This window comes from Notamacropus eugenii, chromosome 2 (genome assembly GCF_028372415.1).
Source record: "Notamacropus eugenii isolate mMacEug1 chromosome 2, mMacEug1.pri_v2, whole genome shotgun sequence".
NCBI lineage: Eukaryota > Metazoa > Chordata > Mammalia > Diprotodontia > Macropodidae > Notamacropus > Notamacropus eugenii.
The window spans coordinates 155,634,441-155,660,930 of record NC_092873.1 but is presented as its reverse complement, the minus strand read 5'-3'; the positions used below and the strand labels follow the sequence as shown (position 1 = coordinate 155,660,930).

General features: G+C 40.3%; 1 protein-coding gene and 1 pseudogene across 15 annotated transcripts in view; one reads left to right on the top strand and one right to left on the bottom strand.

The window, feature by feature from the left end:
• The window catches only part of UBE3D (ubiquitin protein ligase E3D), a 216,679-nt gene that overhangs the window by 134,911 nt on the left and 55,278 nt on the right, over nucleotides 1–26,490 (top strand). The gene's annotated exons all lie outside the window — the stretch shown is intronic.
• LOC140526471 (TATA box-binding protein-associated factor RNA polymerase I subunit C pseudogene) lies at nucleotides 11,121–13,611 on the bottom strand (annotated as a pseudogene).

Below are 26,490 nucleotides of genomic sequence, written 5' to 3'. Positions count from 1 at the left end.
AATGACTTGTATGATTATATATTTGAGTCAGTTCTCTATATATTCTAGAAATGAGGCCTTTATCCCCAAGCTTAGCTGTAAAAATTCTTTCCCAATTTACTACATCCCTCTGGATTTTCGTTGCATTGGGTTTGGTTGTGCAAAAACTTCTCAGTTTAATGTAATCAAAGTTATCCATTTTGCATTTCATAATGCTTTCTATCTCTCCTTTAGTAAAGAATTCTTCCTTTCTCCATAGATCTGATAAATACACTATTCCTTGCTTCTCCAGTTTATTCATGGTATCAATCTTTATACCTAAATCATGTACCCATTTGGACTTTATTCTTGTGTACGGTGTCAGGTATGGGTCTATGCCTAATTTCCTCCACACTGTTATCCAGTTTTCCCAGCAATTTTTGTCAAACAATGAGTTCTTATCCCAGAAGCTGGGGTCCTTGGGTTTATCAAACAGAAGGTTGCTATATTGCTTGCCTACTGCATCTTGAGTGCCAAGTCTATTCCATTTGTCTACCTCTCTGTTTCTTAGCCAGTACCAAGTGGTTTTGATAATTGCTGCTTTATAGTACAGTTTGAGGTCTGGTAGTGCTAGGCCACCTTCCCAAGCATTTCTTTTCATTAGTCCCTTTGATATTCTGGACCTTTTGTTTTTCCAAATGAATTTTGATATTATTTTATCCAGCTCTAGAAAGTAATTGTCTGATAGTTTAATTGGTATGGCACTAAATAAGTATATTAATTTGGGTAGGATTGTCATTTTTATTATATTAGCACAGCCTATCCATGTGCAACTAATGTTTTTCCACTTACTTAAATCTGAGTTTATTTGTGCAAAAAGTGTCTTGTAATTGTGTTCATATAATCCCTGGGTTTGTTTTGGCAGGTAGACTCCTAAGTATTTTATACTGTCTACCCTAGCTTTAAATGGGATTTCTCTTTCTATCTCTTGCTGTTGGACTTTGTTGCTAATATATAGGAACGCAGAAGATTTGTGTGGGTTTATTTTGTAACCTGCAACTTTGCCAAAGTTGTTTATTAATTCAAGTAATTTTTTACTTGAATCTCTGGGATTCTCTAGGTAAATCATCATATCATCTGCAAAGAGTGATAACTTAGTTTCTTCTTTGGCTATTCTTATTCCTTGAATATCTTTATCTTGTCTAATTGCTACAGCTAACATTTCTAGTACCATATTGAATAATAGTGGTGATAATGGACAACCTTGTTTCACCCCTGATCTTATTGGGAATGCATCTAGCTTATCCCCATTGCATATAATGCTTGCTGAAGGTTTTAGATAGATACTGCTTATTATTTTATGGAAAGTTCCCTTTATTCCTACGTTCTCCAGTGTTTTTAGTAGGAATGGGTGTTGTATTTTGTCAAAAGCTTTTTCTGCATCTGTTGAGATAATCATGTGGTTTTTGTTAGCTTTGTTGTTGATGTGATCGATAATGCTAATAGTTTTCCTAATATTGAACCAGCCCTGTAGTCCTGGTATGAATCCTACCTGATCATAATGTATTAATCTCGTGATAAGATGCTGTATTCGTTTTGCTAAAATCTTATTTAAAATTTTTGCATCTATATTCATTAGGGAAATTGGTCTATAATTTTCTTTCTCTGTTTTGTCTCTTCCTGGTATGGGTATCAAAACCATATTTGTATCATAGAAAGAATTTGGGAGGACTCCTTCTTCCCCAATTTTCAAAAATAGTCTGTGTAGTATTGGAATTAACTGTTCTTTAAATGTTTGATAGAATTCACTTGTGCATCCATCTGGCCCTGGAGATTTTTTCCTAGGGAGTTCATTGATGGCTTGTTCAATTTCTTTTTCTGAGATGGGGTTGTTTAAGTATTCAACTTCCTCTTCTGTTAATCTGGGAAATTTGTATTTTTTAAAATATTCATCCATCTCATTTAGATTATCGAATTTGTGGGCATAAAGTTGGGCAAAGTAGTTTCTAATTATTGTTTTAATTTCCTCCTCATTGGAGGTGAGTTCACCCCTTTCATTTTTAATATTAGTAATTTGATTTTCTTCTTTCTTTTTTTTAATCAGATTGACCAAAGGTTTATCAATTTTATTAGTTTTTTCATAAAAGCAACTATTGGTTTTATTTATTAATTCAATAGTTTTCTTAATTTCAATTTTATTAATCTCTCCTTTGGTTTTCAGTATTTCTAATTTGGTATTTACTTGGGGATTTTCAGTTTGTTCTTTTTCTAGCTTTTTCAACTGCAAGCCTAAGTCATTGATCTCCTCTTTCTCTATTTTATTTATGTAAGCATTCAAAGATATAAAACTTCCCCTAATAACTGCTTTTGCAGTATCCCATAAGTTTTGGTATGTTGTCTCACTATTGTCATTCTCTCGAATGAAATTGTTGATTGTTTCTATGATTTCTTCTTTAACCCAACCCTTCTTTAGAATTAGATTATTTAGTTTCCAATTGATTTTTGGTTTCTCTTTCCATGTCCTTTTATTACATGTAATTTTTAATGCATTATGATCTGAAAAGGATGCATTGATTATCTCTACCTTTCTGCACTGGATTGTGAGATTTTTATGTCCTAGTACATGGTCAATTTTTGTAAATGTTCCATGTACCGCTGAGAAAAAAGTATATTCCTTTCTATTCCCATTTAATTTTCTCCAAAGTTCTATCATATCTACCTTATCCAGAGTTTTATTTACCTCCTTAACCTCCTTGTTTATTTTGAGGTTGGATTTATCGAGTTCAGAGAGGGGGAGTTTGAGGTCCCCCACGAGTATAGTTTTGCTATCAATTTCTTCCTTCAACTCCCCCAACCTCTCCTCTAAGAATCTGGATGCTATACCACTTGGAGCATACATGTTTAGTAATGATATTGCTTCATTGTCTATGGTGCCTTTTAGTAGGATATAGTTTCCATCCTTATCCCTTTTGATTAGATCTATTTCTGCTTTTGCTTTGTCTGAGATTAGGATTGCTACTCCTGCCTTTCTTACATGAGCTGAAGCACAATATATTCTGCTCCATCCTTTGACCTTTATCCTATGTGTATCCCCCCGTTTCAAATGTGTTTCTTGTAAGCAGCATATTGTTGGATTATGGCTTTTAATCCATTCTGCTATCCGTCTCCGTTTTATGGGAGAGTTCATTCCATTCACATTCACAGTTATGATTACAATCTGTGTATTTCCCTCCAACCTCTTTCCCACCATTTGTGCTTTTAGCTCTCCCGTCTCCCTTCCCCTCCTCAATACTATTCACTTTTCTCCCCCTCCTCCTGCAGCCTTCCCTTCCTTCTTTTAGCCCCCCTCCCTCTTACTCCCCTTTACTCTTATTGCTTCTTCCCTCCCTTTTAGCCACCCTCCCCTTTCTTCCCCCTTCCCCTCCTACTACCTATCAGCTAGTTAGGCTTATCTACTTAAGATTATTGTTCCCTCCTTTGAACAAATCAGATGAGAGTACCTCTCAAACAATGCTCATCTCCCTCCCCTCCTTCCCTCTACTATAGTTTTGTACTTCTTCCTGTGATATAATTTGCCATTTTCTGCTTCCCCCTTTCCACACCTCCTATTACATTCCCTTCTCATACTTAAATCATATTTTTGACATGACATCATTTACTTTATGCCCGTTCCCTCTACATATATCCCTTTTATCATAATAGCTGCACAGTTCTCAAGATTAACAGGTATCATCTTCCCTTATAGGGAGGTAAACAGTTTGCCCTAATTGAGTAGCAAGTTTTTGTTTTTGTTTTTTCCCCTCTGTTTACCTTTTTATGATTCTCTGGAGACCTGCATTTGAAGATCAAATTGTCTATTGAGTTCTGGTGTTTTGGTCAGGAAGCTCTGGAAATCCCTTATTTCGTTGAATGACTTTCTCCTTGCCTGAAATGTTATGCTGAACTTTGCTGGGTAGTTGATCCTTGGTTGAAGTCCCAACTCCTTTGCCTTATGGAATATTGGGTTCCAGTTCTTTCGATCTTTTAATGTAGAAGCTGCAAGGTCCTGTGTGATCCTGACTGTGTGTCCTTGATATTTGAATTGTTTCTTTCTGGCTGCTTGTAGTATTTTCTCCTTCACTTGATAGCTCTGGAATTTGGCAACGATATTTCTTGGGGTTTTGAGTTTGGGATCCCTTTCGGGAGGGGAACGGTGGATTCTTTCGATCACTGTTTTGCCCTCTGAGTCTAGTACTTCAGGGCAGTTTTCCTTGATGATTTCCTGGAAGATATTGTCCAGACTCTTTTCTTCATCATGGGTTTCTGGCAGGCCAATAATTCTTAAATTTTCTCTCCTGGATCTATTTTCCAGGTCAGTTGTTTTTCCAATTAAATATTTTACATTTTCTTCTATCTTTTCATTCTTTAGATTTTGTTTGACTGATTCTTGTTGCCTCATTGAGTCATTAGTTTCTACTTGCCCAATTCTAATCTTCATCGTATTGTTTTCTTCAGTTAGCTTTTGCATCTCCTTTTCCATCTGACCAATTTTTCCCTTTAAGGAGCTATTTTCTCCATTTAATTTTTGTACTTCTTTTTCCATTCGACCAATTTTCCCAGTTAGGTTTTGTGTTTCCTTTTCCATCTGATCAATTTTCCCAATTAGGTTTTGGGTTTCCTTTTCCGTTTGATTAACTCTTCCTTTTAGGGAATTATTGTCTCCAGTTAATTTTTGAACTTCCTTTTCCATTTGTTCAATTTTCCTTTTCAGATTGATGTTCTCATCAGTGAATTCTTTTTTTATAATTTTAAAATCATTGGCCAGTTTTTCTTTTATTTCCTTCTTCAGATGTTCCAGGTAATCTAGTTGTACTTGAGAGAAATTCATAGTCCCTTCTGAGGTTTCAGATGGAAGTACAGTCTCAGCTCTGACCTCTTTGGTGTTTGTGTTTTGGTCCTTATCCCCATAGAAAGATTCTATGGTTTTTTCACTTTTTGTCTCCTTTTTCCGATTCATGATGTTGGCTGAGTGTTGTAGCTTCTGGTTCTTTCAGTCAGAAGGTACAGATCTTTAAGTTGAGCTGATGTGTGTCTAGGCTAAAAGCAGGCTTTTGTTTTTTGTTTCCCAGATCAACCCTGGGGTTAGCTTGTTAGGTGTGTGGGAGGGGTGGTCTGGTCTCAGGAGATCTCCTCAGCTGACCTGAGGCAAAGGCAAGGTCAGGGGATGGTGATCTCAGCTTCCCTATTGTCTTCCCTTTTCCCCTGGAGGGCTGGCACACGCCTAGAAGCTAATGCGTGTTCCCGCCCCTCCTGGGGCTTGTCTCCCTGCGCTGAGGCTTGCCTGGGTCTCAGTGCGAATTTTCTCTGCCCTGGGTCGTCTGTCCTTCCAGATCGCCTCCGCCGCAGTAGGAAGAATCCTCCTTTGCTAATTTTGTAGCCTCTGGTGTTATGAGACTATTTGCCCCCTTCTGCTGTTCCTGCTGATCCAGGATTTATCTGGGGAAGTATTTTATGGTTCTTTCATGGTCATCAGGGGGGAGGAGAGAGCATTTACTGATCACTCCACCATCCTGGCTCCCGGAAGTTCAAGTAGGTGACTTACCGAAGTTTAGTCTTCAGGCTGAAGGTATCAAGGGTTGCTGCGCTGATATCTGGCGCTCAGCGGCTCTCACCGGCTCGGTTTAGCTTGTCTCCTGCTCCGCTGGTTTTGCCCGCCACTCTTGGGCTTCTCAGGTCCCTTCCGCCCTGCTGCGCTGACCGCGCTGCACTGCGCGCTGGGGGCTTACCCCCGCGGAACAGATCCTTCCCGTGGACCTTCCAGTCCAGCCTGGGCTCCGAATCTGTCAAAGTCTGTCACCCACTGGATTCTACACCTCCAAAGTCTGGTCAGTTTCTCCTTTCAGAGATACCCAGAGGAGTTTGTCCAGGAGCTTAGGTGAGTCGTTGCTTTCACTCCACCATCTTGACTCCACCCCCCCTAAAATCCCCAGTTCACTCTTTAAGACTGAAATTGGATGAGGAGGTGCTGACCTGCATTGGTAGAGGGATTTTCCTCTTTCTAGAGGACATTACATGAATGAAATCACAGGATGTCCTCCAGTTTTGGCCTTCTTGAGAATGTACAGAACTGGGTGAAGAACTTGGAGGGATCCCAGGCACAGATTCTTGTTTTGTTTTCTCTTCAGGGGCATCTGTTTCCGTTGCTCTCTAAATTGAAACTCTAAATTGTGCATTTTGTAATTTGGTATTAGCATGGCAAAGAGGTCGATTAGTAGGTTGCTCCATCTGTGTAATATCCCTTCTCCTAACTCGTGGCTTAACTCCCGCTGATAGCGCCCAACGGGAACCTTCCTTGGAAAGTTCTTTGTAGCTGCAGTATAGAAAGAGAGTATTCCTTGATCTGGGCCACTCTGCTGAAGAAACCTTTTGAGTTCCTTCTATTTCTGATTACATTTAGATCTCTGGTACCACCCAGAGTGTATGGAGTTCTCCAAAGGAGAATAAAGTACTGTAGTGGAAAGAATGCTCGATTTGTAGTCAGAGGACGTAGATTCAAATCCTACCTCTTCTATTAACTACCTGTGTGACCCTGGGCAAGTCATTGCCTCTTGGACTAAAGTTGTCTCATCTTTAAAATGAGGAGATTGGATCTGATGACTTTTGAGGTCCCTTTCAATTCTATACTTATCCTATGTTCACAGACAGCTTCCTGTCACAATTATATATGGGCTTCTCCAAAGGAACACAGTATACTGCAATTGAGAGAGTGCTAGATTTGGTTTTTGAGGACCTGGATTCAAATTCTGACTTCACAACTTCCTGTGTAACCTTGAACAAAGTCATTGTATCACCTCTAGTATGGATTTCCTTTATATTTGGTAGAATCTGGAAAGTCATTTTCCATTGGTGTATCAGATATTGCTGATTCTGAGCTAGTTTTATTTTTTGTGATGTTGACAGGGCCAATATCTTCTTACTCTTTTAATGAAAGAAGTATTTCTGATATAGAGCCTTCTAACTCACCAACAAGAGTTTAGATTTTTCATTTCCTAATGCAAAACCATGTTTTCCACCATATTTTCACCAGCTGCTTCTATGTCCACCTTCTCAATGAAGCTACCATATAGTCATCTGTAGGTTGATTTGTTTTGGAAGGTCTTGTCAAGTTCTTTTTTGCAGTTTCTCTACTTAAACATCTAGATATTTTCATCTAGGCTGCTAAATTTGCTATCGTGGACCTTGTCTAAAGCTCATCATGAAGACTGGAAGGTAAGGTGACCAACTATCCTATGAAATCAGTTTCCTTATTGACCTCTGGCACAAAAATGAAATTAATTTGCTACTGAGTGTTGCTCACCTCTTTTTTTCAACTGAATCAATAATGTCATTGAAAAGGGAAAGAGGGGAATAAGCATTTACATAGCACTTACTATGTGCCAGGCACTGTGCTAAACCCTATATAAATATTACCTCCTTTGATCCTCATAGGAACCTTGGGAGGTACTATTATTATCCCCATTTTACAGCTGAGGAAACCCAGGCAAACAGGTTAAGTGACTTGCCAGGGTCACACAGATAGTGAGTGTCTGAGGTCGTGTTTGAATTCAGGTCTTCCTGACTCTAGACTCAGCGTTTTATCCACTGTACCATCTGGTCCTGCTCATTGATTTTACAGATGGGGCAATCGAGGGTCACACAGGTAGTAAGCATCAAAGGCAGGACTGTCCTCTGCCTCCAAAAGCCATTGCTCTTTCAACTGTACTGTTTCTCCAAAGAGCATTCCTCCAGCCGTTGTGCATGTGTATCTTTTTTCATACCTTTGAGGGGTTTTTTGGGATTTTTTTGGTCATATAGTGACGTCAATATCATTGTGGTCTGTTTCCTCCAACAGCCTGTCAACTTTTTAGTCATGTTCTAAAGGTCTCACATTGAGTTCCTATGGGTAAATTAACATGTGTTGACCACATAAAAATTGTATGATTCTTGGAATTGTCAGTGTGCATCAATGAAAAGGATTTTCAGCCTTGTTCCCAAAGCTGGGAACATCCTCTGTTGGTTCTCTGTGGGAGCTATTTAAACTCATCAGAAGAGTCCGGGGGTTTACCTCTTAACATCAGATGTTGTAAAGCTGTGACAAATGCAATATAAGAGAAGACTATCAGACTTCTGCTGGGAACAAAGTTACCTAGGTGATTGACAGTTATGGCAGCTGCTCCCAAGGAAGAGCATTCTCTATGACATTCTAATACAACCATCTCTACATCCTTGCATATATCTCTCTGCAGCAAGGATGAAGGGAGCTATGTTGATGCGTATGGATCTAGAGAGATATTGCTACTTCTTACTCTGCTTCCAGTATCCCTTTCCTCTATTAAGGCAGAGAATCACAAATAGAATGCTGGTTAGCATATTGGGGAATAAATTCTCAAGAGGAATTGATTGCTGCTTTTAATTTAATTTTAATTTAAAAAATTTAAAAAAATTTAAATTAGTAAGCATTCAATTTTCTTACCTTCCTAGCTTTTACTCCCTTTACCCATCAAGAAAAGAAAACAAAATCCTCTTACCCAATAAGTCAAGAAAAAGATATTTCCATATTGACCATGTTCAAAAATATATATCTCATTCTGTATCATGAGTCTGCCACCTCAGTGGGTAGCATGCTTATCATCTATCCACTGGAATTGTGGTTTACTAGTACCTTAATCTTGTCTTTTAAAATTATTTTTCTTTAGAATATTGATGTTATTGTATAAGTTCTTCTCTTGGTTCTGCTTATTTCATTCTGCATCATTTCATACAAGTCTTCTCAGCTTTCTCTGAAACCCTTCTCTCATCATTTCTCATAACACAGTGGTTTTCCATTGATTTCATAGACTGTCATTTGTTTAGCCATTCCTTGGTTCATGGGTACTTAATTAGTTTCCATTTCTTTACCACTATAAAAAGAGCTGTTATAAATATTTTATACATGTAGGTCCTTTTCCTCTTTCTTTAGATTGGTAGATCAAATGACTTTTGGGACATAGTTGCAAAATGCTTTCCATTAAGACTAGATCTAGTAATTTTAAATGCCTTTTCTCAAAAAGGATTTCTAGGGCTTATTTCAGTCTTGGACAATTTGGATGTGAAAAGGATAACATCTAGTTCTAGAGTCCAGATGTTCATATTTTTTGCCACAGAAGTAGTTTTCCTTGGAGTCTTATATGGTTCTCTTTCTTTCTGTCTCTATCAGACATAGTCATTGTGGCTAGAAGCCCTGCCAAATGTGCCGGTATAATTCTGCATCTCTAATTGCTTCTTCTTCTCTATTTTCTGAAGAGGACATAGAACAGGAACAGGAAACCTGTAGCCTCAAAGCCACATGTGACCTTCTGGGTCCTAAAATGCAGCCCTTTTTAATGAATCCAAACTCCACAGAACAAATCCCCTTAATAAAAGGATTTGTTCTGTAAAACTTGGACTCAGTCAAAAGGCTGCACCCAAGGACTTAGAAGACCACATGTGGCCTAGAGTTCTCAGGTTCCCCACCCCTGACATAGAAAATTATGCAGAATCAGAGAGCCTAGTACAGATCACAAATACAGCAGTTTGTTTTGTATTAGCTATATTGGAGAAAAGAGGAGAGAATAAAAGAAGGGATAAGGCTGGTGGTCACAGTGTGGGAGGTGTGGGAGGTCAGACTTGACCCAAGCTGGTCTGGTATCACATGGTTTGAGATTAGGATGAAATGAGACATTTGTAGACTTTTTGTCAGTTAAGTTTTATGTATTACCAGCAAACAAATATTTGTCAATATTTGTCTTGGAAGGAAGTTTGCTTAGCTGTAGCAAGGGAAAAAATATTCAGAGCAGGGAAAAAATACTCAATGAGGATGCAGCCTCGATTTAGTTGAGCACAGCTTTCCTCCCTTTGTGTTGCCTATATTGGTCAGACTGAGGGAACAGCTGGAGCTCTTTGTATCCAGACTTGTTTGTGCTCCAGTCGCTGGGTGTCATTGACCTGGCACTTAGTCCCCTGAGAAAATTAGTTTTAATTACTTTTATGGAAAAAAAAATGGCTTAGCCGAATGGTGGGTCACCCTGGTAGCCTTTCCTTCTACTGCAGGTGGAATATAGAAAGAAGGCAGAACTACTTGACTCTATTTTTTTTAAAATTTATATTCCTTTGACTTCTTTAAGGCATTATATTTTCATATAATTAAAAGCTCTTTTTTCTCCAGTAGAATTCTATACATTTTAAGTAACAGTACCCTGCATATCTTGCCTTTTCCTTCTGTTATCAATTCATGGTGATGTCCAAGAATACAGATGGTCAGGTCAGGCATAGAAGGAAATAGATGGGCTTATGTTAGCTGCTCAGATCTGAAAGTTGGAATGTGGGAAGTCTTGAGTCTCTGTATGTATTCATTACCTTGAAGGTCATAGTGAAAAGATTAGCAGGTCATTCTGAAGAAGGGAGTTAGCTAAACATAGAAAATTTAAAATTTTAAAGGCTCAGAGTTTGGAAATTGAGTCGATTCTAATGGAGAAATGTGAGAAAATGGCTACAAGATGGCTTCTCATCCACACTCCTCAGTTGAGTCTTCAAAGTCCCTCCTTCAAATATATCTATTGTCCCTGGTTAAATTGAGACTTTGCCCAAGGCTAAGGGCCACCCTTTTTAAAAACTTCATGTGCTGGCTCATGGGCACCATGGTGCCAACTACAGATGGTCTGTAACTGGGTCTGGGTGACTCTTCCCATTTGGCTCTGGTACTGTGAAAAAAAAATACCTAAGTCCAAATGGTCTAATTAACTGACCCTGCTTTCAGTAGTCAATGAGAAAGTGTCAGAACCAGGATATAAAGAGAGGGTAGGGCATCTTCCAGTGATCTTTCATGAACTTAAAGAGTGATTAGTATTAAAGCAGTGGGTCAGATTTGGACTTTTCCAGGCAAAATGAGTTGGAAACTTTTCGTGAACACCAAGTCTGATCCAACTCCTCAATGGTGGAGCTAGACTCAGAGTGAGCTTTCAGTTCTGCAAGGTAATAAAGAAAGTTGAATTGGGAAATGACCTTTAATGCTTGTACAACTCTTTCTGGGCTCCAGATTCCTCATCTGTAAAATGAGGAGGTTAGACAAAAGCTACAATCCCATGAAGTCTGAGAATTTCTGGGGATCCTTCAATCCACCGAAGTCCTTAGAAGCCCATATGAGGTTTTTTTTTGAGGGGTTGTGAGCCTGCAAAGGAAGGAGTGTGACAGGAGGGCAGGCTCTAGATGCTAGAATTCTGAGAGCAGAGGGGCAGAGGAGCTCCCTGAGTAAGGACAAAGAAGGGTCTGGGTTCTTGGATCCTGGGAATGTGGTACTGAGTGACTCCCTGGCTCTGAGGTAGGCAGGGTCTGGCTGCTTGGATTCTGGGATTGGGGGGTAGAGCAGCTTCCTAATTCTGGAGAAGGAAGGACTGCAAGGTAGTTTCCAAGTGTTTGCCACTGCTCATGGGGTATACTTCGAGCCCACGGTTCTTGAGACAGTTCCAGAGAGTGAGAAGCTTCAGACATCCTGTGGAGAGGGCTAGGAGTCCCATGGTGACTGTCAGTGTCAGAGAAGTCAGAGGTGCTTCTGACAGAGGAGAAAGAGCTGGAAAGTTGGGTCTGCCTCTTCTCCCATGATGGCTGCTTTCTTGGCACCTGAGTACTGCCTTGTTGGCTGTCTCACCAAATGGTTCCCTTCCCCTCCCAGGATGCTTCCAAACATTCAGTCAATTTGTCCTCAGGAACAAAGGGCTTATGTGCAGGGGGAGGATCTGAGGGAGGGAGGGGGCCCAGGTCCCGTTGTTGCAGCAGCTGGCCTTAATTCATGGTGGCCTGTAGGCCCTCTTGGACCTTCTCTTTGACTTCTCCCTTCAACCATTGGAGAGGGTGTTGGGAGAAGGTAGGAGGTATCCAAGGAGGGAGGGCTGGGAGAACCTGTAGTAGGGTCTTCAACCAACGATGGCAGCAAGCAACAGCCTGAGGATTCCAGGAAATAGCACTGGGGTCAGGATCTGTGTCCAAGGATGAGGTAGCAGAGGACTGATCATGAGAATGGAGGCCTGGATCATCTGTATGGTCAGTGCAAGAGTTACTATTTTGGAGAGAGTCAGCACTTTTGGAACTGGTATCTGATTGGAACCAGAGGCACTGATAAAAAACATCTCCAGCAGCTGAGAGCTGGAACAGCAGCATGATGGGGCTGGGACAACTAGGTGGTACAACAGCAGCCAAGCCTGTCAGAAGGGCCTTAAGACAATCCTGCAGCAGCTGCTGACCATGTGCCTTGAGGACTGGAAAGACAGGGAGTGAGTTGCTAAGTGAAGGGAGTGACTGTGGTGGTGCCGCTAGCTGAGGGGTGTGCCTGGAACCTCCCAAGAGATGCAACATCCAAAGATGGTCCCCAAGTCCTCGGAGCAGCAAGGGAAAATGTACCCCAGGACAGGGTGGGGGCAGGAGCTGAGCTAGCAACGAAGGTGACATGAGTGCATGGTTTCACTTCAGCATTGGCACAAGAGGTAAACGCTCATCCAGTAGGTAGAGAGAAAGCTGTGTATAGATGAGATGAAAGGTGGGACTCAGGGATATCAGACTGGATGTCCCCAAATACTGAGCCAGTAAGACATGCTTCCCTTGCTGACATGTGGCTTCAGCCCCTACGTGAAAAAGGAGCTCACCACAACCTGAGGGACCCTGAATATCTGTGATTCTGATTCTAGTGTGGTCAGCAGCAGTCAGCGTATGGGGGTGAGCAGTAAAGTCTGGCCAGTGCCACGAAGAAGGGTCTTTGAACACAAGGGTCTTAGGGTCTTTGTGTATTTGCTTCAGCCCATCCTGGGGGCTCCACAGACACACAGCTCCTGAACAAATACAGATTGCCAGCTCTCCAGGAAGATGAGGGCTGAGGCTAATTCCTGTGGCTCCCTTCTCTGTACCCAGCACCTGCAGGGACTCAGGATGCTCTTGATGACTGACCTGCCAAACAGTACAGTGATAATCAGAGTGGACAGCCAGCAGAACTTCCCCCTGGATTGTGCAGGTCACCACCTGCTGGACTGGTCCCTGGAGCAAGATTTGGGTTGGGACCCCAAGGGCTTGGAGTTCGTTGGTGGTGGGCAGTTTTACCTTCTGGAAGTTCACCTGGTTGTAGGCTTGCCCAGTAGGATACACCAGCTGCCCAACGTTGGGTTTAGCCCCTGAGACCCAAGTGAGAGCCCCACATGCCTTGCGGGATTTCTTTGGTTTTCCCAGGTTAAAATTCTCCTGTAGCAGCTTTCCTAGGTGCCTGAAGACAACGTCCCCATGATCCCACAAGAACTGGTTGAGCTGCTCTATAACATCTATTGTGGCTTTGGCCCCAAATAGACACCTCAGTCTCCCCTGGGAGAGCAGATCTTGAGGGTCAGCTCAGGGTCCCAGAACTCAGCACCAGGGTGCAGGAAGGGCGGGTGTCTGGGAGTATCAGACTTCTATCTTTCCCACTTTGTCACATATGATGTCTCATGCTGGGGCTTAACCCATGGATCCCGGTTCTGTGGGAGGCTTCAGCATATGCATATAGTCACTCCAAGCAGGGGCCAAATAGGAGCCGGGGGAATCACTCAGGCCAGGAGGGCTAGGCAAAAAGAACATGGGAAAGAGATTGTCAGGAAAATCCATCTGTGTTTAAGGCTCGTGCTCAATTCTTAGGTCTTGGTTTCCACTATCCTGCCGCTCATCAGTTCTTGACTCTATTTTTAAAAGCATATATATTTTTATTTATTTCATTAAGTATTTCCTAATTACTTTTTTTTTGGAGAGGGGAAGGCAAGAAAATTGGGGTTAAGTGACTTGCCTAGGGTCACATAGCTAGTAAATGTCAAGTGTCTGAGGACAGATTTGAACTCAGGTTCTCCTGACTCCAGGGCCAGTACCCTACTCACTGTGCCACCTAGCTGCCTCTCTTAATTACTTTTAAAAACATTTTTAACACTCATTTAAAAAAATTCTTTGAATTCCAAATTTTCTCCTTCCCTCCTGCCCCTTCTCCACTTCTTAAGGAGGCAAGCAATATGATATTGATTATTCATGTGAAGTCTTGCAAAACATATTTCCATATTAGCCATATTGCAAAAGAAAACACACACACCCCTAAGAAAAATGAAGTGAAAAAAGTGTTCTTCAGTCTGTACTCAGTTTATCAGTTCTCACTCCAGGGGTAGATAGCATTTTTCATCATGGGTCTTTGGAATTGTCTTGGATCAGTGCCATGATCAGAAGAGCTAAGTCTTTCACAGCTGATCATCAATACAATATTGCTGTTACTGTGTAAGGTTCTGCTCACTTCACTTTGTATCAGTCCATCTAAGTCTTCAGAGGGTTTTTCTGAAAGCATCATGCTTGTCATTTCTTATAGCATGATAGTATTCCATCACAATCTTGTACCATAACTTGTACAGTCATTCCCCAGTTGATGGACATGCCCTCAGTTTCCAATTCTTTTCCACCATAGAAACAAATGCTATAAATATTTTTGTGCATATGGATCCTTTTCCTTTTTCTTTGATCTCTGGGATACAGATAGTGAGCATTTAATAAATCTTTTCTTCCTGTCACCCTTTCCCACTCCCTTTAAATCTGTCATCCAAAACCATGAAGTGCGTTGTTCAGCTCTTTCCCAATTGATAGGCATTCCTTCAATTTTCAATTCTTTGCCACCACAAAAATTGCTGCTATAAATATTTTTGTACATATATGTAGATCCTTTTCCCTTTTCTTTGATCCTTGGGATACAGACCTAGTAATGGTGTTACTGAGTTAAAGGGTATACATAGTTTTATAGCCTTTTGGGCATAATTTCAAATGATTCTCTGGAATGGTAATACCAGTTCACAAATCTCCCAACAGTGTATTAGGGTCCCGGTTTTTCCATATCCCCTCCAGTATTTGTCATTTTTCTTTTCATGTTAGCCAATCTGATAGGTGGTAGCTCGGAGTTAGAACTACTCTATTCTTAATTTGCTTTTGTTTTGTCTATCAAAAATAACATTTGGACCAGAAAAGAGAAAACAAAAATGACTAATAGGAAGTTGATTCCCAAGGCATCGAAAGACCATTTTAGGATTGTAGATATAGACCTGAGACCTCAGAGGTCACCACCCGCCTCATTTAACAGGTAAGGAAACTTTAGACCCAGGAAAGTTAAGAGATTTGCCCAAAGCCAAACAGATAATAACCACATAGACACAGGATTTCAATCCAGGTCCCCTGGTTCTGTGGACAGGGTACCGTGCCTGGAGGCAGGCTCTTCTTCCCAAGTTCAAATCCACCCTCCCGTATCTTTGCCAAGAAAACCCCGAATGGGATGACAAAGAAACAGACAAGACTCAATACCAAAATCTTTGGTTCCAAAGGCATTGTTCTTTCTACTGTAACATGCTGCCTACTCACTGCCCTTGCTTATTTCTAGTTACTAGGTCTAGAATTCCAGTATGAAGATCCTAGAAGAATCGATGGATGTTAATATTTCTCCAAAAAAGTTTTGAAGAATGGGAGAGGAGCTATAGGGCTATTTGGAACTTCAGATCCTCCTATTACTTTGGGCTATGGAGTGTGGGCTAATGCCAGAAGAGAAAGAAGCAGTAAATAAACCCAGGGCTTGGGCTAGGGATTATGGGAGAGGAGGAAAAAGAAAATGCTTTGTTTTTCCTGTAATCCCTCCTGCTTGATGCCTCATTCTCTGTGCCCTCAATCTTCTGCGTCCTTTTGGGTTTACTTTTAGCTTCTGATTTTTTTTTTTAATATTTCAGGATGGCCACACAAACCTATAGGTTGTAAGATTTCAGGTAGTCAAATGTTGATACTTGTTTCCAAACATGGATACTTCTGCAAAAAGTCAATTTAAAAAAAAAGAAATTGAGCATCTTTCATTGCCTAAGGCTATGAAGTAAGAGCATAATCTTATGCAAATTGAATGCAAATTTGAATGTGTTTAGTCAAAGTCTAGGTTCCAACTCTAGCTCTTTTATTTGTAAAGGAGAACTTTCTGTTGTTACTTTTAGGGAGAAAAGAAAGATTTGTCATGATTGAGATAACCAAGAGAGTTTTTCTAGGTCCAGTGTAGAAAGCAAGTTTAGGAGAAAGTATCAACCTTCAAGTAAGAGATTAGGTAGGAAGTAATAATGGTCCTAGATCTCCTCCCCAGGATGACTTGTAGCTTCAAAAGAGTAATTAGATAGACAATGGAAAGGGCTTTTGAAGATGTAGGAATTTGAACTTTGAGGGACAATTGTGAAATCATTTTATTTTATCAGCTAAGTTCTAAATCTTGATAATATAGACATGAAGTATCTATCAGATATCAACAGCTAGTAGTTCGGTAAATATTAAAAATGCCAAAAGTATTTGTGTAATGTATTACAACTTTGTTTTCATTCATTGTTTATAGATTTAGAACTAGAAGGAATATTTGTTGTTCATCATTTTTCAGCCATGCCCGACGCTTCGTGCCCTTATTTGAAGTTTTCTTGATAAAGATGCTGGAGTGGTTTGCCATTTCCTTCTCCAGCTCATTGTACAGATGAGGAACTGAGGTAAACAGGGCCAGATGACTTGCCCAGGGTCATACAGCTAGTAAATGTCTGAGGCATGATTTGAACTCAGGTTTTCCTATCTCTAGGCCCGGTTCTCTATCCATTGCACCACCTAGCTGTCCAGGGGCCATGTCATCCAAACTCCTCATTTTGCAGATGAGGAAGCTGAGGCCAAGTAAGTTTAAGGGACTTATCCAAGGTTATTAGATAGTGAGTGGTAGAGTTGAGGCTTGAACCCAGACCTTCTGTCTCTAAATCTAGCTATTTTTCATTGAACTCTGCTTATCTCCATGACTGTGATTTCATCCAAGTCTCACAATAGCCCTGTCAAGTAGTACTGTGGTGTTATTAGGCCATTTTGCAGATGAAGGAACTGAGAGTCAGAGCTTCCCCAGCACACCCATTAAATGAACCCAGACAGGGTGTCATCTAAGTTTTTGTCATTTCCTCATCCTTGGGTGTGGAACTCTCTCCAGTGTGGAGTTCAGAGTCTTGGTACCAGACTGCACCGGTGGTGCAGTGGATAGAGTGCAGTCTGGAGTCAGTAACGCCCAAGTTCTACTATGGTTTCAAATTCTACCTGTGTGACCTCTGGTTTTAAATCCTTTACACGCTGGCTGCCTCAGTTTCCTCAACTGTAAAATAAGGATGACAATAATGCCTCCTAAGGTTATTGTGAGGATCAAATGACATAATATACATAAGGTACTTAGCATATATCTGCCATAGTAGGTGCTTAATAAGTGCACATTCCCTTCCTTCCTTTCCTTGCCCCTGGATTTTGCTATAGCTTTACTAGAGAACTTGAAGAGTTGGTGAGGGAGGGACAGGTGGTGCAGTAGATAAAGCACTGGCCTTGGAGTCAGGAGAACCTGAGTTTAAATCCAGCCTCAGACACTTAACCCTTACTAACTGTGTGACCCTGGGCAAGTCATTTAACCCCCATTGCCCCCCCCCCCCAAAAAAAAAGTTGTTGAGGGAAACTGAGTGGTTCTGTGGGCCACATGCTAGTGGACTCTTCTCCTGAATCTCAGCATACCCTTTGGCCCAGAGAGGTTTCTTAGGCAGTCTCTTCTGATGAGTATAAGGCTGTCTCATTGTTGTTTTCAAAGTTAATTATGACTAAAACAGCAGAGGCAAGAAATCAGGATGCTAAAAGAGGATTACAGTCAAAAGCTCCAGTGATAGCTGATCAGAGTGCATGTCTAACGCCTAATGGTGACAACAGTAGCTAATATTTATATAGGCTTTAAGGGTTGTGAAGTGCTTTACATATATTACATCATCTGATCTTCACAACAACCTTGTGAACGGAAAATGAATTGAGACCTAGGAGGAAAACTAAGAGTGACAAAAAGAGTTTTTTACATTTTTGTACTTTAGTGATTTTATTCTCATTTAACAGATGAGGAAACTAAGGCTGGGAAAGGTCATGTGAATGACCAAGGGTCATAGCTATGGATCTGAACCCAGCTCTTCTCACTTCTTTGTGTGCTATTCCTGTCATCATGATGCATTGGTTTATGGATCTTCATGAGAAAATCCCACTTCCTCTGGTTAAGGTTGGCATTTGTCCTGATTAGTTTTTAGGAACTTCAGATTGATTGATGTAGGGTATTTGTGGCACCCAAAAGGATGTAGATGATGACCCATCAGAAGAGGTGGAAACCAAATTCAGACCTAGTTATAATAATTAGTTATTCTTTGGGTCTTGGTACTTTTGGGTCTATATAGAGCTACTCTGTTCTCTTAATCCTCCCCTCTCTCTCTTCTCCTTTTATTTACTACTCTCAGACAGAATCTCCCTCTGTTTATCATTTATAAAAGTGGTAGGAATTCATGGCAGATATACATTCAAGACAGCTCGTACAGTGTGACTGCCCCATTCATCTGCTGCTTTTTAACTGAAGGCACAAAACATGCTAGCATTCTCAGCACAAGGGAGCTAATGCAAGGAAATGTTTTTAGGCATCATGTCATCTCTGCCATGTTTTGCCATCCATGTCTGTTTTAGAGTCCAAACATGTGGTAGACATGATGTTTTCGGTGGTCTTAAAAATTCACTATCCATGGGCCATTTAACACATTCCCCCATCTTGTTCCCCTCATGAAAACACCCAAGTTTTTTTTTTACTTTACTGTCAATGTGTTAGCTGTTTAGGTCACAAACTGCACAGTGGTTTCTAGAAGTAAATGGATTGTGGTGTTGTTTTGACTTTTTAGAGCTGCATGAAATGGAAAGGAAATTGGGTTCAATGAAGGCATAGCTCCCTCAGTGTTTTACTGGAAATATTCAGAATTTTATTGCCCTTTAATTTCTGTGAAGCACAGCTATGTTTGTTCTTCGTAGGTTCAGAGATCTAGAGCTAAAAGGGACCTTAGAAACCATCAGATTAACCCTCTCTTTTCACAAATGAGGAAACTGAGGCACAGTGATCAGTCCAGGATTCTGCAGTTAATAAATATCTGAAGCTCATTTGAAACCAGGACCTCCAGACTCCCAGTCAGATGCCCTGCCTATTGTAGCATGCAAACTCTCTTCTACACCAGAACCATGGATTTGATTGGTGTATGAAGAATTGGCTTTCTTTAGCTTTCTCTTATTGATCTCTTTAGTTTCATGAAGATGAAGGATAACATCATTACCAGTTTGCAGAGGCTCTACTTCAGTGGCCCTGCAAAGCCAATGAATAGTGTTTCAGGCCATTATGTTTGGATTTTTTTGTTGTTGTTATCCTTAGAGCTGTAGTAAATAAAAATGCAGCCAATTCTCCACTTAAGGTGATTTGCATCTACTGGGCTCAGCCACTTACTGCAGGCTTGGCCAGCAGGTAAATAAACTCACATCCGTCTTGCTCCTCCTTCTGCTCCTAGACTCAGTCAGACCTCTTCCCTAGCCCTTCTTGATCTCAGCATTTAGGCCTGTTCCGGGTCCAGCCCCAGCCTCAGCCCCATTCCCAGGAGCCCCTTTCTGGAGCTCTTTGAGTCTCAAAGGCAGACTCTCAAAGGGAGAGCAAAACAGAGCAAGGGAGCTGGAGGAAATGGTAGTAGATTAAGAGAGGGTATCCTGTGATTTTTATGTGTGCGTGAGTTTCTATCCCCAGTGCCAAATAGAGTTCCTGGCATATAATAGGGGCTTAATAAATACTAACTGCTTCATTTAAAATAATGAGACTGCTCTTATAGCTAGTAAATTGACTCAAACAACGTGGTGCTACAAGTCTGCTGTAGACTCCTCTGAGTCATGGGGATAGAGTGGAAGGAGGGTGACAAAGGAGAAGGAGTCTTTGGCTAGCTCTAAGACTGGTGGCTCCAAAAAGTGATTTACTCAGCCAGTGATTGAGGGAAAGCCAACTCCCCTTGGTGAGTGAACTCAGTAGACATGGCCTTTGTGGCTGTTTTGCTGACCTCCACGTTATTGACTTGCCGCTTTGCAGCATGGCTCTGCTTTAGCGCTTTTTGATTGACCATGTTACTTCCATACTCAATAAACTTTAGTGGCTGTTGTCCTCTGTAGAGTCAGATATGAACACTTCCACTTGGCATCGAAAACATTCACAATCTGGCCCCATCCTACCTTTCTAGTCTTATACATTGCCTCTCTTCATGTGCTTTATGGTCCAGCTTTCCCTCTGTTCTTCACACATATAACATTCCATCTCCAGTGTCTATGCCTTTGTACTGACCGTCCTGGAATGCCCTCCCTCCTCCCTCTGCCTTAAAATCTCTGGTTTCTTTTAAAGGTCTACTCAAGTGCCACCTTCTAATGAGGCTTTTTCTGATCCCCTGTTTGTCACCACATTCCCCTCAATCTCCCAACTGCTAGTGCCTTCTCCCTCTAATATCCCTATATTTATTTGGTATGTATTTTGAATATACATATATTATACTGCATAGGTTTATTTATACATATCTCCTCTGAAAGAACATAACCTCCTTGAGGGTAGGAACAATACCCAGCACATAGTAGGTGTTTAACACCTTTGGTGATTGACTGAATCTATACTCTCAATCCCACAGAATCAGAAAATTGTGTTGTATGACAACCCATGCTTACAGTTAGCAAGGAAGTCCTTAAACAGAGGGTATACCTTAATGAAGTATCCCTCTCCCTCAAAAAATGTTAATAAGATCTGGCCTCAGCCAATTTGTGTAATATCAGGGTGCAAGATGAAACTACTTGTTGAGTTGTTTTTCAGTAGTATCTGACTCCTCCTGATCCCATTTAGGGTTTCCTTGGCAAAGATATTGCTGTTTCCTTCTCTAGCTCATTTCAGATAAAGAAACAGAGGCAAACAAGATTAAGAGACTTGCCCAAGATTAAGACACTTAAGTGTCTAACAGGAAGATGAATCTTTTAGACTTCAGGCCCAGCACCCTGTCCACTGTGACACCTAGCTGCCAGAAGCAGCTTGTACCGTGAAGAATGTACCTTCTGCTTTGGTGTCACAGTGGATAGAATGCTGGATCTGTAGTCAGGAAGACCTAAATTCAAATACTATCAGACAGACTAGCTTAGGTGACTGCAGTGAACCACATAGCCTTCAATTTCTTGAACTGTAAAATGGGGATAATAATAAGTCCCTGCTTCCTAAGGTTGTTGTGGGAATCAAATGAGATAATATTTTTAAATTCCTTCCCCTTTTTCTTCTTCCTCTCCCACTTTTTCCCTTGGTCTTTTTCTTCTTCTTTCTCTCCCTCCCCCTCTCCCTGTCTCTTTTCCTTCCTTCCTTCCCTCCCTCCCTTTTCCTTCCTTCCTTCCTTCCTTCCTTCCTTCCTTCCTTCCTTCCTTCCTTCCTTCCTTCCTTCCTTCCTTCCTTCCTTCCTTCCTTCCTTCCTTCCATTGCCTATGCTCATACAGAGGAATTTACAGTAAGAAAAAGAAGGCAACAAAACAGGTGTCTTTGGAACAAATTATCAACATCATCCTCATTATATAAAAACTGACATTCATATAGCATTTGAAGATTTTTAAAGCATTTTACGCACATTATCTTATTTTATCTCCATAAAATCCTCACAAAGTAGTAATTTACCGGTATTATCCCCATTTTACAGAGCAGGAAATTGAGATGTGAATTGTGATATGTTTCAGAAGTGAGATGGAAACCTACCTCTCTTCTGACTTTAAATCCTGTGTTCTTACCATTATACCAGATTACCTTGTAGCCCAAAGGAGCTCAAAGTCTCTCCAAAGATACCCGTCCAAAATCATTCCAAAAAAACCCTTTGGAATCCTATGGCCTATAAGTATCAACTAACCACTCACTTCTGTGTGCAGTTCTGTGCTTTGTGCAGGGGATAATAAAGACAAAATTGAAACAATCCCTGCCCTCATTTTCTAATTCAGCATTCAGACAATAAAACCTTTTTAAATGCCTACTGTGTACCAGACACTATGGTAAGTGCTGGGGCTACGAAAAGAAGAAAAAAGACAATCCTTGTTCTAAAGGAGCTCACAAACTAATGGGGGAGATGATATGCATACAGATGTATATAAATAAGCTAGATACAAAATAAATAGGAAATAATTAACAGAGAAAAGGCAATCGAATTAAGAAGAGTTATAGTAAAAACTCAAGTGAACAGGCAGTATGATATAGTAGAGACAGACTATAAATTACACATGAGTTCCTAGGATTTAGAATTGGAGGAAACCTGAGGCCATCTAAGACCAGCCCCCCTCTTTTGACAGATGTGGACTGAGACTCAAGGAGGTTGTTGAGTTACTGATCTGTATTCGTGGAAGGAGTTTCCCAAACCAGAATTCCCTACACCAATGGAATCACAGGTCTTCCCCTTCTTTTCCCCCTAAAATTAAATCGGAATTATGAGACGCATGAGGCACTGTGGCATGGTTGAGAGAAAACTGATCTCAGAGTCAGGAAAACCAGGGCCCAAGTCTGATCTCTGAAACGTACTGACTCTGTGACCCAGAGCAAGTCATTTAGGCAGTTCTCCAAGACTATAAGGTGATGAAGAGGTGCCAGCTTTCATTGCTAGCAGCAGTTTCCTCACTTGGGAATTCCTTTTACCAATGAAATCATAGGTCCAGACTCTATTTCTACCCCTAACTATGAGAAATAAAATGAGAAATTGTGTGGTATATTTGTGCCGTTTACCATTGCATATAATTGTATGTGATTGGTTACTGTTTAGTATGGTGTGATCTCTGTTTGCTCCAAAAAGCATTCTGTCATATACTGCATAGCTATAGAAAGGTCAGAGAGACTATAGATTTTCAGAACTGATCAAAGACCTCAGTAATTATTTAAATTAGATTCAGTATAATCTGATTTTATATATGTAAATATATACGTGCATGTGTATATTTTTTTGTTGTCATTAGTCATTTTTCTAGTCACGTCTGACACTTTGTGATCCCATTTGGGGTTTTCTTGTCAAAGATGCTGGAGTGGTTTACCATTTCCTTCTCCAGTTCGTTGTACAGGCAGGGTTAAATGACTTGCTCAGGGTCATACAACTAGTGTCTGAGATCTGATTTGAGCTCAGGAAGATGAGACTTCTTGACTCCAGGCCACGCACTCTATTGACTGTGTGCTAGATTGATCTGTCTATATGCATATACATCTATATACGTAAACATATATTTATATACAAACGTGTATATAAACACATACACAACGTATGTATGTATTTTGAATAGGCATCATTCCCTCCATCAGGAGTATCAATCACCCTACCATTTTAATGATTGTTTATTCAGATTGAATGTACGTCATTCTCAATTTATAATTCCTTTTCCAGGAAAATTTCCTGTCAGAACATTGACTGTGTTCCATAGATTCTTTTATCTAGTATTCTCTTAGAGGAGGAAAAGGATGTTTTTATGTATAATTGGAAGATAATGATACCAGTAATGAGAGCTGCCATTTAAATAATGATTTGTGGCTTCTAAAATGCTTTCTCTACAGTCTTTCATTGGAGCCTTGTAACAGCCCTGTGAGGTAGGTAGGTTAAGTTACATTATTATCCCCACTGGAAGGAGGAGGATTGACCCATGGTCATGTGTACAGCTGTGGACCAAGGACTTTTGATTGCAAATCTAGTCCTTATTCCACTTGTACCCCAACTTTCTCCTAGATAATGAAAATAATTGGAAGCATAATGAGAACTTACATTTGGCAATTTCTGTGTACTTCTTTAAAATAAAGTTGTTGCTGAATCCATTTATATTTTTACATTTTCATATGTGGTAAATGATTCTGACTTTCCAAGGATGCTAAGGGGCTCATGTCAGGTGGCTGAATCTGCCTAAAAACAGGTGTTTAGTTAATAACCTTACCACTGGCATTTGGAAATTTCTCATGATGAAGTGACAATTTGGGTTATAGAATTGATCACAGAAATCAAGATATATTTGAACTGTGTTTTTAAAAGTTTCCATGTTCTAGACATTATCTTAAACCATCATGATCTTATTAGGCAACAGAGTAGAATAATAGATAGAGGCCTAGGGTTGGAGTCAGAAAGAAGTAATTTGAATCCTGCTTCAGACACTAGCTGTGTGACCTTTGGCAAGTCCCAAGTCTCTGCCTGTACTGGCATGCGGTAAGTGCTTAGTAAATGTGTGTTTCTTTTCCTTGTGTGACTTTGGGCAAGTCATTTGGCTGCCCTGTGCCTCAGTTTCCCCTTCTAAAAATGTGGATGATCACAGTAGCACCCATCTCACTTGGGTTATGATGACAATCAGATGACATAATATATATCCAGTGCATAAAAAGCTCTACAGGAATGTTAGTAGTTATGATGTCACATACACACATAAAAAGTTAGGGCCCTACAAGAAACAAATGTTTTTTGTGCAGTGCTAATTATTTTAAGTTTCTTTTCAGAAGAAGAATTTTACCAGTGATCCCTAAAGAACTTTCCACTGCCTCCCTCCCCTCCTTTATATGGGTTTTATTGTACATGCATGTTTCCTTTCGAGAAGGGAGATGGTGATTCTTTTTCTTCATTTTTCCTATTTTAAAATGCCAGGTATGCTGAGGCTGGCATATCTGTGTGAATTTGATTGTATCTTGTGGGGATATCATTGTCCAACAGAGAATGTTATAAAGCTTAAATTTAAATTTGTACATTTGGCCCCAGGCTTTCTGAGGACATAAATATTTAATAAGGATACTTTATCTATTCAAAGGATTTAGTTGATTCTGAGGTTTCTCTGCGATTTTACTGGGCTAATTTCTATGGTATAATTTTTCATTTAGCAGACTCTAGTTTTTAGTAATAATTATTTAAACTTACACAGACCCATGATAGTGTTTATCCAATCATTGCCCAAGTTCTTTCAATCTTTTTGCTGTATAACTCCCATTATTATCTCAAATGAGATATTTATAAAGCATTTAACATAGGGCACATAGTAGGTACTTAATAAATTAAATGCTTATTTCCTTCCCAATCCTACTATGTTTAAGAGCAGCAGCATCTCACTTCTTGACAATTAGAGCTCTCCTAGGATAGAATAAGGGCATTTGGGTGGCACAGTGGATAGAGTGCAGGGTCTGGAGTCAGGAAGATTCCTTTTTATGAGTTCAAATCTTGCCTCAGATACTTACTTAGTTGTGTGACTCTGGGCAAGTCACTTAACCCTGTCAGTTTCCTCATCTGTAAAATGAGCTGGAGAAAGAAATGGCAAACCACATCAGTATCTTTGCCAAGAAAACCCCAAATGGGATCATGAAGAGTCAGACACAACTGAAAAATGACTCCACAATAAAAAGGATAGAATGGGATACCTTGGAAGGATGTGACTTCTCGTCACTAAAAGTGTTCAAGTTAAGGATGATTGGCTACTTGTGGGAGATGGTATGTAACAGAGGGGTAAAACAGCCCAAAGTGGGGCCAGAACCAGATTAAAATATAATTAAAAAATATCTAACCATATAAATAAAATTACAGTAAAACATCAACAATCTTCATATGTGGTTTTCTAAGTCAATATACATCCCTCAGGGATTCTTGTATATAGTTTAGTGGCCCCATTTGTATTTGAGTTTGATACTCCTGGTGTAGAGGGACTCTTGTTCAGGTGTGGCTTGGATGAGGTGAGCTTTGAGGTCATTTTAAATTTTGAGTGTCAACATTTTGGTAATGAGGGCTTTTAACTATGCAAGAGGGAGTGCAATATTAATTATGTTAATGAGAGTTAAAGACCTTTTCCACCCATTAATGGGCCTGTCCATTAAGGGAGGTTTGATTAGGGGAGAATTGTTTTGTAGGAAGGCCCACACATTTGAAGTTTCGTTTTAGGGCTTATTTTTTGGAAGTGTTTGTTTAGCCAGATGAGACTCTGGGTAGCTACTGAGGAGCTCCCCCCCACACAAAAAAAACCCAGATACTTCTCTCTCTGGTAACTATGTACATATGTAATGATTAGATAGTTGGATCTGTCTGTTGATCTGTGATGTATGTATTGCTTATAGTCAGACATTTAGAAGCCCTGTCTGTTGGTCTTTATTTCTCCATTTGTATTTTCTCTGAAGTTCAGAGTGCTGACTTTTTCCCTTGAGCTAAGTGAATGGTATATGTGCTTGGTGAAAGTGATTGTTGACCACTCACAAGTTGCTTTCCTTTTAGAAAAGCAGACTAAGAACTTGTGTATACCGGGATCCCCTTGCTGTTACAGGAGGTTATCAGGAAATTTACTATTGTAGAACATCTAGTTCACTAGTAACAACAAATGACTAAGATATTACTATGTTCAGAAATAAACACAGCAAAGACATATATGAGGAGGCTACTTAGCCCCCCAACTCAGTTGTTAAATATTTTTCAGCATTCTCATCTTGCTCAGAAGTGCAACAGAAAGTTCAGGGAATGAACTCATAATTAGACTGGTGATCTGATGACTGTAGGCTAATAGCAATAATAAGACCGGCATTTATGTCATTCTTTAAGGTTTGCAAAGTCCCTTACATCCGTTATCTCATTTGAACCTCAC